General features: G+C 40.4%; 1 non-coding gene across 1 annotated transcript; it reads left to right on the plus strand.

The window, feature by feature from the left end:
- The first annotated feature begins 13,609 nt into the window (after positions 1-13,609).
- On the plus strand, positions 13,610-13,717 carry LOC112731629 (small nucleolar RNA R71). The gene has a single exon (XR_003167400.1). It is a non-coding gene; the product is annotated as a small nucleolar RNA R71 (small nucleolar RNA).
- Positions 13,718-13,947: the final 230 nt, after the last annotated feature.

Below are 13,947 nucleotides of genomic sequence, written 5' to 3' on the forward strand. Positions count from 1 at the left end.
AATAATGATTAAATTCCCATTTTGGTCCCTGAGATTTACGCGATTACTCATTTTAGTCCTTGAGATTTAAAATTACCTATACTGGTCCTCCAAATTTAGATCCAGGCACCAATGTGGTCCCTCAACCCTTTTCGGTGATGACTCAGCAAATGGAGTGCCATGGTGGCACCCTCTCTGCCACGCTGGACCCTGCAACGGCTAGCTGACGTGGCGAGGGTTGTATTTGTACCTAATTTAGTCCTTAAAACCCTAATTTTCTCTCATTTATCTAAGTTAGGTTCTTCTTCAACTTCTGTCTTCCTTCCTCTTGTCTTCTTATTCTTCTTTATCTTCTTCTTCTTGTTGTTGTTCTTCTTCTTGTTAAATCTTTGTCATTCGTCGCTATTAGTTGTAGCACCATGGTGGGTGGTAGAAGCACCGCAGTAGGAAGCTCGATTCGCTCCCCTTCAAGCGGTAACTGGGCCAGGTCACAAAACCAGAACAGAAGTGCGAGGGTGCCAGAATGGTGTAGGTGTGGTTACCATCCAATTCTGCGATGGTCTCGAACAGAATCAAATCCAAACAAGCCATTTTTTGGATGTTCCAATTATAATGTAAGTTAAATATATGATATTTTGTTCATTTGTTCTTGCCTGCTTCATTTCATCATCTTTTGTTAGTTCATTTCAGATAAGGGGGAAGACTTGGTGTGGTATGTTTGTTTGGGCTGACATTGGACAAGAGGAAAGTGCTAGAATAGCAGATTCTGATAGAGTCAATGGTGGAATGAAGATGAACCTAGCATGGAGGGTTGGGAGGTTGGAAGATGATATAAGAAGTCAGAAATTCATGAATTTGTTGATGGTAGATGTGTTTATGATGGTAGTATGTTTGTTAGTGATGTGTTACAAATTTTGAAGAAAAAAATATGGAAGGATTCATGTGTAATGTAATGTAATGGAAGATGTATTGTGTAAAAATATTTGAATGGAATGAATAATTTAATTTGTGGTATTCCTGTGACTTACACATGATTCAACAAAACTTATTTAAATAGGATTACAATAAGCAAGTTAAGCCAACAAATCGGATTTATATTAAATTAGTTATCATAGTTGAACAAAAAAGATGCATAACCAAGCATCATGAGTATTAACATCAAAAGATCCAATGTGATATCAAAATAACCAGGACTGATCTTAGTAGTCATTGTCTAAATTTTAACAAAATATTAAAGGCCTAATGCCACATACTAATTTTCATAACCTCCCTAAACACATCTAACTAATTTCTTCAAGTCTTTTTCCTTGGTGATTTGAAACCGGGAGTAGGCACAAACTTTATTAAACTTGCCATCCTTGATGTTGTTTTTAAGCTAGCACCTTGCAATGGATTGACTGTGACAGACGGCGATGGAGAACTTCTTCTTCTTGCCGGCAACTTTGCAGGCCTTATATTTCCAGCAACCTATATCATGTAAAAATATTCAGGTTCCAAAGACAAAATACAGTAATAGGTTATGATATAACAATGGCATTTACATCTTTACCTGCTGAGAATCCTCTTGTTCAAAACAGGTAGGTTGAGACAACTCAAGTTCGACTGGTTAGACATCATTGGCTGCTGAAACAATAGGTGCTACATCAATAGGTTATACATTTCCTCCTTCACCTTGTTGGTTTGTTCCATCCAAGGTAGCAACACATGTTTGGTCGGCTGGTGGATCACCTCCCCTTTCGCCCTCTTTATTTTTTGCAGCAGCCTTAGCCTCAGCCACAGCAGCAGCAGCAGCTGCTGCTGCATCAACCAATCTCTTCTTTTTGCAACCTCTCTTGGTGTGACCTTTATCACCACAATAACGGCAAGTAAAATTTTCAAGCTGTCTTTTCAAATGAGTATTATCGTTGTCCTTAGTATCAAGCCTCGATATCTTGCCTCCTCTATGTTTCTCTTTTCATCTTTAATTTTCCTGGTGGCCGCTTAACCTTTGGAGCACGTGGCTTATTAAATTCTGAAACCTTCCACAGTGGTTGTCCAGGTATTGGATTTATATGATGGTTATATGTTGCCTTGTATGATTCTATGGTTACCAATAGATGACAAAAATTTTCTAAGGGCTTGTTCACCCTAGACAAGGCAACACATGCATCTACACAGAAAATTCCTACAAGAATGCAGCAAATATGAAAATATTTAGACAATAATACTAAAAGAAAATGAAGTATATTAACATTATAAATATTACCTGTTAACATCCAGAATTGGCATGTGCATAATTTTTTTTCCCAAATCAACAACATGGTTTGTGGGATATCCATGAACTTAAATTTTTCATATCCATCGTCTCCTGTCTGTATGGGGTGCTAGTTCTTGGATTCCTTCCTCACTTTCTCCAATCTACTCTTGATTACTGGTGGTAGTTTTTCAATATGATTGCTCAATTTTATCTTGTTTCTTGCGATGGTTCTCATGACAAACATTCGGACCTCCTCCAAAAGAGTAATGATGGGCTTTGCTCTTGCTTCTTTAATCTTGGAGTTGAACACCTCACATGCATTGTTGCATATGCTGTCCAACTTTGGCTTATGACTAAATTGGAACTTAGTCCATGAGTCTCTTGGCCACTTGTCTAGATATGACCAAGCATCCTCGCTGATACGTTTGATTTTGTCCATGGTGTCCCTAAACTCTTGGAATGTTGTGACTCGAGCACATTTCCATAGTAAACCCCTTAATTCCAGGTCTTTCCAATTCTTATTGAAATTTTTCCACAAATGCTAGACATAAAATCGGTGATGCATTCTAGGCATCACCTCCTGCATAGCAGGAATCAGACCCTGCCACAAAAATCATTGTCGTAATCTCATATGCATAAGACTCACTAGAACAGTCCCTAATTAATATTATCGATCCCATAACATTCCCTCACTTTCAGTATGACTCTCCATAAAGGCCCCTTACATTCAACAATCATATACATAACAGTCCCTAAATTTTTATTATTGTGCAACACGTCAGTCCAAGTCAAATCACACAACAACAATACATAATATCAAGTATATTAAGAATCATATGTATGAAGCACAAACAGTATAGCCCAAACATATTCAGAATCATATACGTTACAGTAAAAATTATAGCTCAAACATTGAAAATCTTATGTAACTGTTACTTTCTGCATGTCAGATATGAAGCACCATCCATTATCTTTATAGTCTCCTAAGTCTTGGTGAAGTAACTCGAGAAACCACTTCCAATTTTCTTTATTTTCTACATCAACAATTGCCCAGGCTATGACATATATATGATGATTGGCATCCTGCCGAACTGCGGATAGAATTTGGCCACCAAATTGAGTCTTGAGAAAGGCACCATCCAACCCAATCAACGGCCTACATCCAGCTTTAAACCCATCCCTACAGCCACTTAAATATACATACATTTTATCAAATATCACTGTCCCATATGGTTGAGGAATGGTTGCAATCTGGATAGTTGATCCAGGATTGGCTTTTAGCAATGTCAGACCATAGTCTCGCACCATCATGTACTGTTTCTTTTCATCACCATACATGATACCTCTTGCATCACACAATGCCCTAGAAATTGAATTCTTATTCAAAGTAAGATCAAATTTTGTCTTAATATGCCATTGCTTCACAATGCCTAAAGTTTGGGTACTTTTTAATTTTTTTTACCAATTTACTACACACCCAATTACGGTTGGCAACCTTGTTTCTGTCCTCTCTAGCACAAGTGTGATCATTGTTGAATATTTTTATCTGCCAACAAGTATCCTCATGGTCCCTTGAGGCATATACCAGCCATGGACATTTCTTTACTTAACACACAGCTCTCACTCTTTTGCTATCATTTTTTTTCAACCTAAGCCTCCTTCCTTCTTGAATTGTGTACTCCCTAACAGCCTCTTTGAACTCCCATTTGGTAATGAACTTTATACCAACCTCCAACACTAACTCTCCAAACCTTCCTCCATCTCTAAATAATGGACAACCATCATCTGAGTCAACATCTGTTAGCTCCTCATCAGAGTTGGGAGAGGTCTTCATCTCTTTAGAATGCCACGAATTAGCCCGATCAGAATCGACACCGGGATCAAGTCCAAATTTTGCACCAAGAAAACCAATGTCAACTTCGTCATCCGAGACATCCTCCACTAGTCCATCATCTTCAATAACAATCTTCTCCTTAAGTTTTGCAAATACAGAGGCAGAGGCATGTTTAAACTTAAGAGAACTCCTCCTACCTTTGACAAACACAAACCCTTCATCTGAAGATGAAGAACTACCCTCCAAACCTGGCCTATATAGTTCATCTTCTGCATTCTCATAAGAGTAAGAAGAATCATCAACATGAACTGAGACTTGAGTAACATGTGTTATCCTTCTCTTGGAAGCAGACCTTGTGCAAGGCTTTCTGACTTGGGTGGGCTTGCTAAAATTTGTGGCACTTGTGGGGTTGTGGTGCACGAATTGTGAATCACACTTTTCACAACGCGTACCACTAACCAGCAAGTGCACTGGGTCGTCCAAGTAATACCTTACGTGAGTAAGGGTCGAATCCCACGAAGATTGTTGGTTTGAAGCAATCTATGGTTATCTTGTAAATCTTAGTCAGGAAGTCAATTATGTTTATCAGTTGAATTGTGAATAACTGAGAGAGCATAAATTAAAGGTTACTTGTTATGCAGTAATGGAGAATATGTTGGAGTTTTGGAGATGCTTTATCTTCTGAATCTCTGCTTTCCTCTGTCTTCTGATTTACGCACGCACGTCCTCCTATGGCAAGCTGTGTGTTGGTGGATCACCGTTGTCAATGGCTACCTTCCATCCTTCCAGTGAAAACTACGCTCACGCGCTCTGTCACAGCACGGCTGATCACCGGTTGGTTCTCGATTCGGTTGGAATAGGATTTACTATCCTTTTGCGTCTGTCACTAACGCCCAGCCTTCAGGAGTTTGAAGCTCGTCACAGTCATTCAATCCTTGAATCCTACTCGGAATACCACAGACAAGGTTTAGACTTTCTGGATTCTCATGAATGCCGCCATCAGTTCTAGCTTATACCACGGAGATTCTGATTAAGGAATCTAAGAGATACTCATTCAATCGTATATAGAACGGAGGTGGTTGTCAGGCACACGTTCATGATTTGAGGAAGGTGATGAATGTCACAGATCATCACCTTCATCACGGTTAAGCGCGAATGAACATCTTAGATAGGAACAAGCGTGTTTGAATGGAAAACAGAAATACTTGCATTAATTCATCGAGACACAGCAGAGCTCCTCACCCCCAACAATGGGGTTTAGAGACTCATGCCGTCAGAGAATACAAAGTTTAGATCTAAAATGTCATGAGATCCAAAGTAAGTCTCTAAAAGTTGTTTAAATACTAAACTAGTAGCCTAGGTTTACAAAAATTGGATAACTATGATGGATGATGCAGAGATCCACTTCTGGGGCCCACTTGGTGTGTGCTGGGGCTGAGACTTAAGCAATTCACGTGCAGAGGCCATTTGTAGAGTTGAACGCCAGTTTTTATGCCAGTTTGGGCGTTCAACTCCAGTTTTTTATCCTTTTCTGGCGCTGGACGCCAGAATTGGGCAGGGGACTGGCGTTGAACGCCAGTTTACGTCGTCTATTCTTGTGCAAAGTATGGACTATTATATATTGCTGGAAAGCCCTGGATGTCTACTTTCCAACGCAATTGGAAGCATGCCATTTTGAGTTCTGTAGCTCCAGAAAATCCACTTTGAGTGCAGGGAGGTCAGAATCCAACAGCATCAGCAGTCCTTTTTTAGCCTGAATCAGATTTTTGCTCAGCTCCTTCAATTTCAGCCAGAAAAATACCTGAAATTACAGAAAAACACACAACTCATAGTAAAGTCCAGAAATATGAATTTTTTCCTAAAAACTAATAGAAATAGACTAACAACTAACTAAAACATACTCAAAACTATATGAAATTATCCCCAAAAAGCGTATAAAATATCCGCTCATCACAACACCAAACTTAAACTGTTGCTTGTCCTCAAGCAACTAGACAAATAAAATAGAAGACTAATAGGTTGAGAAGCAATAATATTTCAGAGTTTTTGATTGAAGCTCAGATCCTAATTAGATGAGCGGGACTGGTAGCTTTTTGCTTCTGAACAGTTTTGGCATCTCACTTTATCCATTGAAGCTCAGAGTGATTGGTATCTATAGGAACTCAGAATTCAGATAGTGTTATTGATTCTCTTAGTTTAGTGTGATGATTCTTGAACACAGCTTCTTTATGAGTCTTGGCCGTGGCCCTAAGCACTTTGTTTTCCAGTATTACTACCGGATACATAAATGCCACAGACACATAACTGGGTGAACCTTTTCAGATTGTGACTCAGCTTTGCTAAAGTCCCCAATTAGAAGTGTCCAGAGTTCTTAAGCACACTCTTCTTTTTGCTTTGGACCTTGACTTTAACCGCTCAGTCTCAAGTTTTCACTTGACACCTGCACGCCACAAGCACATGGTTAGGGACAGCTTGGTTTAGCCGCTTAGACCAGGATTTTAGTCCTTTAGGCCCTCCTATCCACTGATGCTCAAAGCCTTGGGATCCTTTTTATTTGCCCTTGCCTTTTGGTTTTAAGAGCTTTTGGCTTTTTCTGCTTGCTTTTTCTTTCTTTCTTTTTTTTTTTTTCAAGCTTTGTTCTTTGCTGCTTTTTCTTGCTTCAAGAATCATTTTTAAGATTTTTCAGATTATCAATAACATGTCTCATGTTCATCAATCTTTCAAGAGCCAACATATTTAACAGTCTTAAACAACAAATTCAAAAGATATATGCACTGTTCAAGCATTCATTCAGAAGACAGAAAGCATTGCCACCACATTTAACCAATTAGAATTTCTTTTATTAAACTCTAAATTTTATTGCTTTTTATTCAAAAGATCTACTATTTTATTCATGTTTAATGATGATGAGAAAAATAAACTATAGCTTAATTGGAGATAAAATCAAATAAATACTAATTACTATTATATGACTTCTAAGGTAAACTTTTTATAAGGACACTGTCACAGAGTTAAGGCAAAAATTGGAAATTAACAACCTTTATTCTGGGGGTATGGGGGTTCCTCTGATCCTTGGGAGGCTTGGTATTACAGAAGACTTTTGGCGCTTCAGTTCCCTTAAGTCACGTCCCGGCTCCTCTTGTTCTTTAAGCATATGGGTCAGCATTTGACTGTGTTCCTTCTGTTGTTTTATTATCTGCTCCATAGCTTCCTGCATCTTGGTGATGGATGTCTCCAGATATTCCCAGTATTCAGCTTGAGGTATCTCTGGAAGGAATTCCTGTGCTCTCTTCTTGATGGGATCCTCCTGTGCCTGTTGTCTCTCCATTGATGCTTTGGTGATTGACTTTTCAATTAGGATATATTCAGTTATTCCCATCTTGACTCCAGCGTCCTTGCAGAGCAGAGAAATCACGCTTGGATAAGCCAACCTGGCCTCTTTTGAATTTTTGTTAGCAATCTTATAGAGCTCAGTTGAAATCAGCTGATGAACCTCCACTTCCTTTCCCATCATGATGCAATGAATCATCACTGCTCTTTTAACTGTGACTTCAGAACGGTTGCTAGTGGGCAACAGAGAACGCCCAATGAAGTCCAGCCATCCTCTGGCAGCTGGCTTGAGATCCTCTCTCTTGAGTTGATTTGAGATCCTCGCTTGGATAAGCTCGTCACAGTCATTCAATCCTTGAATCCTACTCGGAATACCACAGACAAGGTTTAGACTTTCTGGATTCTCATGAATGCCGCCATCAGTTCTAGCTTATACCACGGAGATTCTGATTAAGGAATCTAAGAGATACTCATTCAATCGTATATAGAACGGAGGTGGTTGTCAGGCACACGTTCATGATTTGAGGAAGGTGATGAATGTCACAGATCATCACCTTCATCACGGTTAAGCGCGAATGAACATCTTAGATAGGAACAAGCGTGTTTGAATGGAAAACAGAAATACTTGCATTAATTCATCGAGACACAGCAGAGCTCCTCACCCCCAACAATGGGGTTTAGAGACTCATGCCGTCAGAGAATACAAAGTTTAGATCTAAAATGTCATGAGATCCAAAGTAAGTCTCTAAAAGTTGTTTAAATACTAAACTAGTAGCCTAGGTTTACAAAAATTGGATAACTATGATGGATGATGCAGAGATCCACTTCTGGGGCCCACTTGGTGTGTGCTGGGGCTGAGACTTAAGCAATTCACGTGCAGAGGCCATTTGTGGAGTTGAACGCCAGTTTTTATGCCAGTTTGGGCGTTCAACTCCAGTTTTTTATCCTTTTCTGGCGCTGGACGCCAGAATTGGGCAGGGGACTGGCGTTGAACGCCAGTTTACATCGTCTATTCTTGTGCAAAGTATGGACTATTATATATTTCTGGAAAGCCCTGGATGTCTACTTTCCAACGCAATTGGAAGCATGCCATTTCGAGTTCTGTAGCTCCAGAAAATCCACTTTGATTGCAGGGAGGTCAGAATCCAACAGCATCAGCAGTCCTTTTTCAGCCTGAATCAGATTTTTGCTCAGCTCCTTCAATTTCAGCCAGAAAAATACCTGAAATTACAGAAAAATACACAAACTCATAGTAAAGTCCAGAAATGTGAATTTAACATAAAATCTATTGAAAACATCCCTAAAAGTAACTAGATCCTACTAAAAACAATGTCAAAAAGCGTATAAATTATCCGCTCATCACAACACCAAACTTAAATTGTTGCTTGTCCCCAAGCAACTGAAAATCAAATAGGATAAAAAGAAGAGAATATACTACAAATTCCAAACTATCAATGAAACAGAGCTTCAATCATATGAGCGGGACTTATAGCTTTTTGCCTCTTGAATAGTTTTGGCATCTCACTTTATCCATTGAGGTTCAGAATGATTGGCATCTATAGGAACTCAGATTTCAGATAGTGTTATTGACTCTCCTAGTTCAGTATGATGATTCTTGAACACAGCTTCTTTCTGAGTCTTGGCCGTGGCCCTAAGCACTTTGTTTTCCAGTATTACCACCGGATACATAAATGCCACAGACACATAATTGGGTGAACCTTTTCAGATTGTGACTCAGCTTTGCTAAAGTCCCCAATTAGAGGTGTCCAGGGTTCTTAAGCAAACTCTTTTTTTTGCTTTGGACCTTGACTTTAACCGCTCAGTCTCAAGTTTTCACTTGACACCTACACGCCACAAGCACATGGTTAGGGACAGCTTGGTTTAGCCGCTTAGACCAGGATTTTATTCCTTTAGGCCCTCCTATCCACTGATGCTCAAAGCCTTGGGATCCTTTTTATTTGCCCTTGCCTTTTGGTTTTAAGGGTTATTGGCTTTTTCTGCTTGCTTTTTCTTTTTCTTTCTAATTTTTTTTTTCGCCTATATTTTTTTTTTCTGCAAGCTTTGTTTTTTGCTGCTTTTTCTTGCTTCAAGAATCATTTTTATGATTTTTCAGATTATCAAATAACATGTCTCCTAGTCATCATTCTTTCAAGAGCCAACATATTTAACATTCTTAAACAACAACTTCAAAAGACATATGCACTGTTCAAGCATACATTCAGAAAACAAGAAGCATTGTCACCACATCAATATGATTAAACTAAGTTCAAGGATAAATTCGAAACTCATGTACTTCTTATTCTTTTTGAATTAAAACATTTTTCATTTAAGAGAGGTGATGGATTCATAGGACATTCATATCTTTAAGACAAAGTTACTAACTACTAATGATCATGTAATGAAGGCACAAACATAGATAAGCACATAGAAAACAAAAAACAGAAGAAAGAAGAACAAGGAATGAATCCACCTTAGTGATGGTGGCGTTTCCTTCTTGAGGAACCAATGATGTCCTTGAGCTCTTCTATGTCTCTTCCTTGTCTTTGTTGCTCCTCCCTCATTGCTTTTTGATCTTCTCTTATTTCATGAAGCATGATGGAGTGCTCTTGATGTTCCACCCTTAGTTGTCCCATATTGGAACTCAATTCTTCTAGGGAGGTGTTGATGTGCTCCCAATAGTTTTGTGGAGGAAAGTGCATTTGAGGCATTTCCGGAATCTCATGGTGATGAGCTTCTTGCGCCTTTTGAGCTCCATGACTGGGCTCTCTTGCTTGCTCCATCTTTTTCTTAGTGATGGGCTTGTCCTCTTTGATGAGGATATCTCCCTCTATGTCAATTCCAGCTGAATTGCATAGGTGGCAAATGAGGTGAGGAAAGGCTAACCTTGCCATGGTGGAGGACTTGTCAGCCACTTTGTAGAGTTCTTGAGGTATAATCTCATGAACTTCCACCTCTTCTCCAATCATGATGCTGTGGATCATGATGGCCCGGTCTATAGTAACTTCAGACCGGTTGCTAGTGGGAATGATTGAGCATTGAATAAACTCCAACCATCCTCTAGCTATAGGCTTGAGGTCCAATCTTCTTAGTTGAACCGGCTTGCCTTTGGAGTCAATCTTCCATTGAGCTCCTTCTACACATATGTCCATAAGGACTTGGTCCAACCTTTTATCAAAGTTGACTCTCCTTGTGTAGGGGCGTGCGTTCTCTTCCATGTATGGCAAGTTGAACGCCAACCTCACATTTTCCGGACTAAAATCTAAGTATTTCCCCCGAACCATTGTAACATAGTTCTTTGGATCCGGGTTCTTACTTTGATCATGGTTCTTGGTGATCCATGCATTGGCATAGAACTCTTGAACCATTAGGATGCCGACTTGTTAGATGGGATTTGTTAGAACTTCCCAACCTCTTCTTTGAATTTCATGTCGGATCTCCGGATACTCATTTCTTTTGAGTTTAAAAGGGACCTCAGGGATCACCTTCTTTTTGGCCACAACATCATAGAAGTGGTCTTGATGGGCTTTGGAGATGAATCTTTCCATCTCCCATGACTCGGATGTGGAAGCTTTTGTCTTCCCTTTCCCTCTTCTAGAGGATTCTTCGGTCTTGGGTGCCATCAATGGTAATGGAAAAACAAAAAAGCTATGCTTTTACCACACCAAACTTAGAATATTGCTCGCCCTCGAGCAATAAACAAAAGAATAGATGAAGAAAAAGAAGAAATGGAGGAGAGGGAGAGGGAGATGTGGTTTCGGCCAAGAGGAGTGTAGAGGGGTGTGTTGTGTGAATTTGATGAAGAATGGAGGTCTTTATATAGGGAAGGGAGGGGGGTATTGGTTCGGCCATATGGGTGGGTTTGGGTGGGAAATTGGTTTTGAATTTTGAAGGTAGGTGGGGTTTATGAGGTAGGTTTATGGGGAAGAGTGGATGGATGTGAGTGGTGAAGAGGTGATGGGGAAGAGTGTTTATGGGGTTGTGTGAAAGAGAGTGGTGAGAAGAAGTGAGTGGAGGTAAGTGGGGATCCTGTGGAGTCCACAGATCCTGAGTGGATCCTGTGGGGTCCACAGATCCTGAGTGGATCCTGTGGGGTCCACAGATCCTGAGGTTTTCAAGGATTTACATCCCTGCACCCCTTAGGCATGTAAAAATGCCTTTGTATCCAACTCTGGGCGTTCAGCGCCAGGTTGGTGGCCATTTTGGGCGTTCAGCGCCCAATTGTTGCCATTTCTGGCGTTGAACGCCAGAACCATGCTTGTTCTGGGCGTTCAGCGCCAGGATGCTGCCCATTTGGGCGTTCAGCGCCAGAACCATGCTCTGTTCTGGCGTTGAACGCCAGGCAGATGCTTCCTCCAGGGTGTGATTTTACTTCTGCTGTTTTTGATTCCGTTTTCAATTTCTCTATTTATTTTGTGACTCCACATGATCATGAACCTAAGAAAACATGAAAAACAATAAAAATAAGAATTAGATAAACATTGGGTTGCCTCCCAACCAGCATTTCTTTAATGTCAATAGCTTGACAGTGGGCTCTCATGGAGTCTCACAGATGTGCAGAGCTTTGTTGAGACTCTCCAACACCAAACTTAGAGTTTGGATATGGGAGTTCAACACCAAACTTAGAGTTTGGTTGTGGCCTCCCAACACCAAACTTAGAGTTTGACTGTGGGGGCTCTGGTTGACTCTGCTTGGAGAGAAGCTTTTTCTGCTTCCTCTCCATGGTTGCAGAGGGAGATCCTTGAGTTTTAAATACAAGGGAGTCCTCATTCCATTGAAGGACTATTTCACCTCTGTCAACATCAATCACAGCTCTTGCTGTGGCCAGGAAAGGTCTTCCTAGGATGATGGATTCATCCTCTTCCTTTCCAGTATCCAGGAATATGAAATCAGCAGGGATGTAAAGGCCCTCAACCTTTACTAATACATCTTCTACTTGTCCATAAGCCTGTTTTCTTGAGCTGTCTGCCATCTCTAGTGAGATTTTAGCAGCTTGCACCTCATAGATTCCCAGTTTCTCCATTATAGAGAGGGGCATGAGGTTTATTCCAGAACCAAGGTCACACAGAGCCTTAAAGATCATGGTGCCTATGATACAGGGTATTATGAACTTTCCAGGATCCTGTCTCTTCTGAGGCAATGTCAGTTGATCCAGATTACTAAGTTCATTGATGAACAAGGGAGGTTCAACTTCCCAAGTATTAATACCAAATAATTTGGCATTCAGCTTCATGATTGCACCAAGAAACTTGGCAGTTTTGCTCTTCAGTAACATCCTCATTCTCTTCAGAAGAGGAATACTCATCAGAGCTCATGAAGGGTATAAGGAGGTTTAATGGAATCTCTATGGTCTCTAGATGAGCCTCAGAGTCCTTTGGTTCCTCAGAGGGAAGCTCCTTATTGATCACTGGACGTCCCAGGAGGTCTTCCTCCTTGGGATTCGCGTCCTCTCCTCTCCTTACAGGTTCGGCCATGGCACTTATGTCAATGGCCTTGCACTCTCCTTTTGGGTTCTCTTCTGTATTACTTGGGAGAGTACTAGGAGGGATTTCAGTGATCCTTTTACTCAGCTGGCCCACTTGTGCTTCCAAATTTCTAATGGAAGACCTTGTTTCATTCATGAAACTTACAGTGGCCTTAGATAGATCAGAGACTAGATTTGCTAAATTAGAAGCATTTTGTTTAGAGTTCTCTGTCTGTTGCTGAGTGGATGATGGAAAAGGCTTGCTATTGCTAAACCTGTTTCTTCCACCATTATTAAAGCCTTGTTGGGGCTTTTGATCCTTCCATGAGAAATTTGGATGATTTCTCCATGTTGAGTTATAGGTGTTTCCATAAGGTTCACCTAAGTAATTTACCTCTGCTATTGCAGGGTTCTCAGGATCATAAGCTTCTTCTTCAGAAGATGCCTCTTGAGTACTGTTGGATGCAGCTTGCATTCCATTCAGACTCTGAGAAATCATATTGACTTGCTGAGTCAATATTTTATTCTGAGCCAATATGGCGTTCAGAGTATCAACTTCAAGAACTCCCTTCTTCATAGGCATCCCATTACTCACAGGATTCCTTTCAGAAGTGTACATGAACTGGTTATTAGCAACCATGTCAATGAGTTCTTGAGCTTCTGCAGGCGTTTTCTTTAGGTGAATGGATCCACCTGCAGAAGTGTCCAGTGACATCTTTGATAGCTCAGATAAACCATCATAGAATATATCCAGGATGGTCCATTCTGAAAGCATGTCAGAAGGACACTTTTTGGTCAACTGTTTGTATCTTTCCCAAGCTTCATAGAGAGATTCACCTTCTTTCTGTCTGAAGGTTTGAACATCAGCTCTAAGCTTGCTCAGCTTTTGAGGAGGAAAGTACTTGGCTAAGAAAGCCGTGACCAGCTTATCCCAAGAGTTCAGGCTGTCTTTGGGTTGAGAATCCAACCATAATCTAGCTCTGTCTCTTACAGCAAAAGGGAAAAGCATAAGCCTGTAGACTTCAGGATCTACTCCATTAGTCTTAACAGTATCACATATCTGCAAGAATTCAGTTAAGAACTGAAAAGGATCTTCAGATGGAAGTC

The sequence above is a fragment of the Arachis hypogaea genome, chromosome 12 (genome assembly GCF_003086295.3).
Source record: "Arachis hypogaea cultivar Tifrunner chromosome 12, arahy.Tifrunner.gnm2.J5K5, whole genome shotgun sequence".
Classification (NCBI taxonomy): domain Eukaryota; kingdom Viridiplantae; phylum Streptophyta; class Magnoliopsida; order Fabales; family Fabaceae; genus Arachis; species Arachis hypogaea.